Source organism: Enoplosus armatus, chromosome 7 (assembly GCF_043641665.1).
Source record: "Enoplosus armatus isolate fEnoArm2 chromosome 7, fEnoArm2.hap1, whole genome shotgun sequence".
In the NCBI taxonomy this organism is placed as follows: domain Eukaryota; kingdom Metazoa; phylum Chordata; class Actinopteri; order Centrarchiformes; family Enoplosidae; genus Enoplosus; species Enoplosus armatus.
Window position 1 is genome coordinate 6820497 of NC_092186.1, and position 6262 is coordinate 6826758.

Sequence of the window (6262 nt, forward strand, 5' to 3'; positions counted from 1 at the left end):
CACAACTATTGGATTGTTCATGTTCCCCACCGGATAACTTTAGCGATACTCTTACTTTTAATCTCGCGCCATCATCTGGTCAAAGTTTACATTTTTTCCAGTAGTTTCCAGTATGAACAAATACCTGCAAAAAATAATGACATTCCCATCAGTCTTAGCTGTACTTAGTAACCTAACCTAAGATGGTGAACATGGTACATTACACCTGCTATACATCAGCATGTTACAACTGTCATTGTGAGCATGTTATCATGCTGATATGTAGCTCAAGGAAGGGTTGTCACAGAGCTGCTAGCAAGGCTAGTTAGTCTTGTTACCTTATAAAGTTGATATGGCAAACTTATTAGCACTCACTTAGCACAAACTTAAAACATTGCATAGAGCTGAGAGGAACTGCAGTCGAGGGATGACTCTCTGCAGGTTCCTCACTACGAACGACACCCTTCACATTACACATTGTCATTTGATCCATTGTTAATATAAAAATATTAGTTAAGTGGACATCTCAGACAAGAACAGATAGGGCAGAGGGGGTGAAAAGCGAGGGGAGGTGCTAGGGCAGGAAACCCATCCTCAGCAGATATAAGAGTCACAGGTAGAGAAGAAGCAGGTCTCCCATGTCTGGAGTCAAGGTGCTCACTGTGCAAAAATAAAAAACAAAGCAGAAGAGCACAAAACACTGGTGGGAGCAGAACCAAGGTGCAAGAATCATGTGCAGGAGCAACTGCAGTGAAGGCGTTAGCTTCCAGGTCCACACAGTGATTCATTCAGGAAACACTGAAGTCATTAAAAGTCTCCGTCTGTACAGGAGCAGTAGAGGGATTGATGCTGCTGCAGCTGTGTGATGTCGGCGCAGGATAAACCAAAACAAAAGTAGTCTCTCATTCATAGATCAGCACTGTGTCGGTCGTCCCCTTACCTGCCTACTTGGCACTACAAATTGTCAGTTGCCAGGCAACTGTGTTCTTTCTGACATAATGAAGTGTAACTAAAGATCTGATTGCAGGCAGCAAGGGGAATCTGACTTCGTTCTGTCAACTGGCCTTGACTACATTTTGCCTTTTGTACTTTTAAAGCAACTTTCAAAGTTTCCTTCCACTGGTACATAATCATTCACAAAAACTCCTGAGACTCAGGCATTTCTTGAGAGTGATGAGGCCATTCAAATGACTGAGATATATGAAATATAAATTATTTCACCCTTTTGCTTATCCCTGCTTTTGTCTTTTGCTTGAAGAAATAATTCAGCATCTTTTGAAATACAGTTTTTTTTGCCAAGAGTGAGATGATAACATTGATGCCTCTCTCATATCTGCCCATTAAATAAAAAGTTACAGCCAACAGCCAATTAGCTTAGCTTAGCTTGGGATAAAGCTTGAAGCGGGGGGGCGCGGGCAGCTAGCCTGGTTTTGTCTAAAGGTTGAAAATCCACCTTCAAGCACCTCTAAAGCTCACTTTCACAGATATCTCCCCTGTTTAATTCATACAAAGACTACTTCTTGGCTGGGAGCTGTATCTTCCTGGCGTCTGCTCTGGTTTGCTGGCAACCTACTGGAGACAACAAGACACGTTAATTAATGAGCTTTATAGATGCTGGTAGATGCTGTCACTTTTAGTGGCATTTGTTCAATTAGTCCATTGTTTTGATATTTGATCTACATTTATTTAACCACTCAAACTTCACTGATTGCTTGCTCTATATTGATGAAATAAAGTGCATAATCATGCAAGTTAAAATCTATTAATCTTTTTGTACAGTAAAATGTTTTATTTAAAGGTTACAAGCTGTAAAACCAGCAGCTCCGTGTACATGAACACTATTTGGTCGTCTCAGCATGAGAAAAGCAAATTGCATTTTTAATACATTTCCTTAACAGTGACTCTCACAGTTTAAGCAACCCTCCAACACGACTATCAGCTGTTGCATTTAGGGAGGAGGAAGCTGTGTAGTTAACTAGAGTGACTGCACATTGTGTCCTTGGGTGCAGCCAGCTGGAGCAGGTGTAGAGGAGGAGGGAAAGGCTGTGGGATGTAGACTGTTAGCTGCTGGAATAATCTGCTCCTCGCCTCGTAGCATTTCTCACAGACAGTCTGATCACTCCACATTAGACTGAGAGCTGGACTCTGCCTCGGGAAGGAAGTTACCAGGCAACAGTTCAGAGAAACTAGTTCTCAGAAACCAGAGATATGATGATATTTATTGAGAATTTAAGTATTCGTACGTAATTTTAGACCATTTCACTCACTGACTGCGGGTTTCAGCATCTATACATACAGTGCCTTTGTATGTCCTGTCCCTAAATGGTGAGTTAAGTGAATCACTTAGCTCTGATTTTCTGCCCGGCTACACAACAGAAGGGTCGGATCAGTGTAGAGGCCAGACAGCCCGACCCTCTGTCCCACTGAGACGTCAGTTCATCAGGAGACATATCCGCCTGCTCCGCAGTATCTCTCCACGCTTAGAGTCCTCTAACATGAGGGCATGGCTTTTAAGGGAATAGTTTAACAAAGAGTTAGATGAGAAAAGCGACACCTCTCTCATGTCAGTACATTGAATAAAAACTACAGCCAGAAGATGATTTCTTTTACTTTTTGACAGAGCCAGGCTGGCCGTTTTCCCATAGACTGTAAATGAAGATGGACTAAATGACGGCTCCACGAAAGTGAAGCCAAAACATTTCGTTCGCCTCCTGGTGGATGTATTTGTACAAAAGTACAAATACACTTTTCCCAAAAATGTTGTTTGTTCAAGTGTTCATTTCTTTTCATTTTATTTGATGCTATTAAAAGGGGGGGGGTGATGTCATGATTGACAGCTGTGATTGACTGTGGCGTGCTCGCGATTGGGTCGGCCGGTGTGTGGGCGGGACCTCGATACCGCAGCTCCAAATGAGGTCACCAGCAAAAGATCGCCATATCTGGAATATTTTGCCTTCATTTTTGTACAGTGGGAGGAAGTGGAGACGCGTCATCCATCTTTATATACAGTCTGTGTTTTCCCCTGTTTTTGTGCTAAGCTAAGCTAACCGTCTCTTGGATGGAGCTTCATATTTAACGGACAAACATGAGAGGGATGTCGTTCTTCTCATCTAACTCTCACCGAGAAAGTGAATAAGCATATTTCACAAATTGTGAAACTATTGATTTAAAATCGTTTACATTTGAATTTAAAACGTTAACTCGGCATGTGTTAAAAATCCTTTAACTATAAAGAAGCTAACCTGGCTGTGGTGTCACACCTGTAGATATATCTCCATCAGGTAGTTTGAATAACTGAAGACAACAAAGTTTGGCCAAAACTGTTGTTGAAAGTTAAACCCTACGTGGCTCGTGACTTCAACACTCACACTCATAGTCTATTTCATCATGCACACAATGCCTAGATAAGAAATCCAATTAAGTCGATGCAACACAGTCTTATTTCCCATTTCTGCAATCATCTCGTACATGTCTATAAACAATAAGCCATTGAAAGTATAATACATTTTTGCCATAGATATGCAAATGCTCTATTATTAGAGGATGGAATGGTAACAAGGCGAGTGAGGTTTGATCAGCTGTGATCACAACTGTGGTTCAACCAGGGAGACACACTGCAGCTTTTACTCTGCGAGACCTCTTGTCCGTTGGTTTGAAAAGAAAATAATAGGCCTTTGATGACTCCTGTTTGAATGTTTTGTGCTGTGACAGATAATTATCACCAGTAACTTGAGAGTGGAGCACAGTTCAGTCTGGATCTGGAGTGCGAAGCCTCGAGCCTTACAGGTCTGGGGGCTTGTAGGTTCAGGCTCCAACCGCACGGTTCACCAGGTGATCCGTCTGATTACTTCTTCCTTCCTGTCTGGATAAACTTGCTAATCAGAGAAACCAGCTGCTTTAACATTTGGATGGAAAGAATACCTGCAGTGTCTTGACCCTCCGTGGCAGCCAGCTTCACGCTGCGCTCAATCACTGCACACAGCAGTCGTCCAGAAAAACTGCTCCTGTAAACTGAGTTTTAACATTTTTATATCTAACCGTATTATATATGCAATATTTAAAGACAGATATGTCATTGTTGATCATGTGATTTTAGATGGAGCTAGGCAGACAAAACATGAAGTCAATCTTTTCATTTGATTCTGGGTAAGACAGCGAACGAGTGCATTTAGCCAAATGTCAGATGCTTCCATTAAACCACATTTAATGAATGAGGAGGAAACGAAGCTCGACTCTTTAAAAAGGCCATGGCGGTGATTTTAGACGTTTTATTCCAGGAACTACAAATTCCATGTAGAGTCATGATGGCTCACCATCCTCAAATAGACCATAAAGTGTAGATTAATTTCATACCCCCCATTTCCTTCACTGTGCAACACAGAACATTCAAAATAACGAGTAATTAGTCACAGTGAACACTGTCACATTTATTTATTTATTCATTGATGATGGGTAATTTCAGACACTCTCCTGCATTAAGGAATGCTCTGTCACCTGCGTTCATGAGCTACGCTGTTAAGCCCAGTGGAAAATCAGATGTTGGTCGATCAGAGCTAATTGTAGGGATACAAGTAATTATTGATTAGTCCATTGATGTTTAGCATTTTTCATAGCAATATTCTTAAAATGTCACAAATGAGGATGAATGCGATGAATGGAGCCCATAGCGATGTCTTCCAGTTACTCTGTCTCATCAAGAGAAACCCATTTATTTCACTAATCTAGTAATCATTTCAGCACTATCAAACAGATGAGTTCTCTTGTCTCTACGGGCGCAATAATGAACAAAACTTCAATGTAATTCAGCCACGTTAAAACGTGTTTAGAGATGAGCTTGTTGTGCACCACCTATCTGCCGGTTTTGAAAGCGTTTTAGAACAAATTCAGGGTCTCAATAGGCTTTGTCGATGAGACTGAATGTCTTTTCACTGCAACTTGCAGGATTATACCCTCCTACCACAATAGCAGAGCTGCACACAGCGTGGGATCGTTATTGTGCTTGTAATCATCTTGTTTCCTCAGTCACAGACACTAAATTCCACACTAGTAATGTCAGTTTAAGTCAGAAAAAGCCAGAAGCCTTGTGACAAATGCCATTCTCACCTCTTTTTAGTGACACTGGATAAATGATGATAAATGTTTTGGATTTGCACAAAACAGCTTGAAAGCACCACTAAATGCAAACTTTAAAGCTGCTTTAATCAATATTTTTAGATTAACAATGTATCAAATGACTGCTTTGTGAAAGGGAGTGCTTTTTAGCATCTTTCAGGTCATTGTTTTGGTTTTACAGCCGGCAACTTTACTGTTTTGGTTCTCTCTCACTACTTTCATGGCATAGTTTCCAGCAGCAGCTATTTTTAGCAAAAAAACAAAAAAAATCTACTGCACGCTAACTGCCCCGCACAAAATAGCAGACAGATAAAGTCACAGCGTAGAGCTGGTGAACATATCAAAGCATTTAGCAGCTAAAAAGCGTGGGGTCAGCGCAACAAGCGGGGGCAACAAGTGAGGGTTGAGCAACCTAACCACGATCCCTATGTGCGAGAGTTAGATAGGTAACATTCAATTTGCTTTCTTATTAGCAGTGAACTCAAGTACAACATGACAATCAGTCAAAAACCTGAACATGCTTACATCCTCGGGATAATCTCTGATTATGTGTTTGTATTTGTAGTAAAAACATTTTCTACTTTCAGCTGTAGAGTCTTGTTCATACACATACTGCATACCTTAAATTTCATTCACATGAACACAAGACAAAACACAAACAGGTAAAGGCATTTTGTTTTAAAGACCTGTAAATCTAGCTTCAGATTTTAGGGGCTCTTACACAGTAATTCAACAAATAACTGCAACATGATGCATCTGTGAAAGCTCTGCCCTCTAAATATAGCTTAAAGTGCACTGCAGAACTACGAGTGTGCAGTCATTTATTTGTTCTCTCTCTCGAACTTTGTTTCAACTCGAAAGTTCTTCTGTTTTTTGATGCTGTAAAATGTCATGTTTCTCTCAGGTGCTACAATTACAACCTTCAAATCATCTGTAAGTGTTAATCTAACAACAACAACAACGCACAAAAGGCTTCTTCCATAAGATATTTAATAGTGCGTTTTTTCCTCTTGGACTAATTAAAAAGAAAAACCTTCTATGAGGTCAGTTCTCGATCAAAGACGGAAATGTTTATTTCGGTCCGTATCGTATTACTTTGTCTTGTAACAGGAGGCTCAGGCTTTTTTTTTAAAATAGCCTTTAAAGGGAATCCTCTTAAGCTCCCTCACTC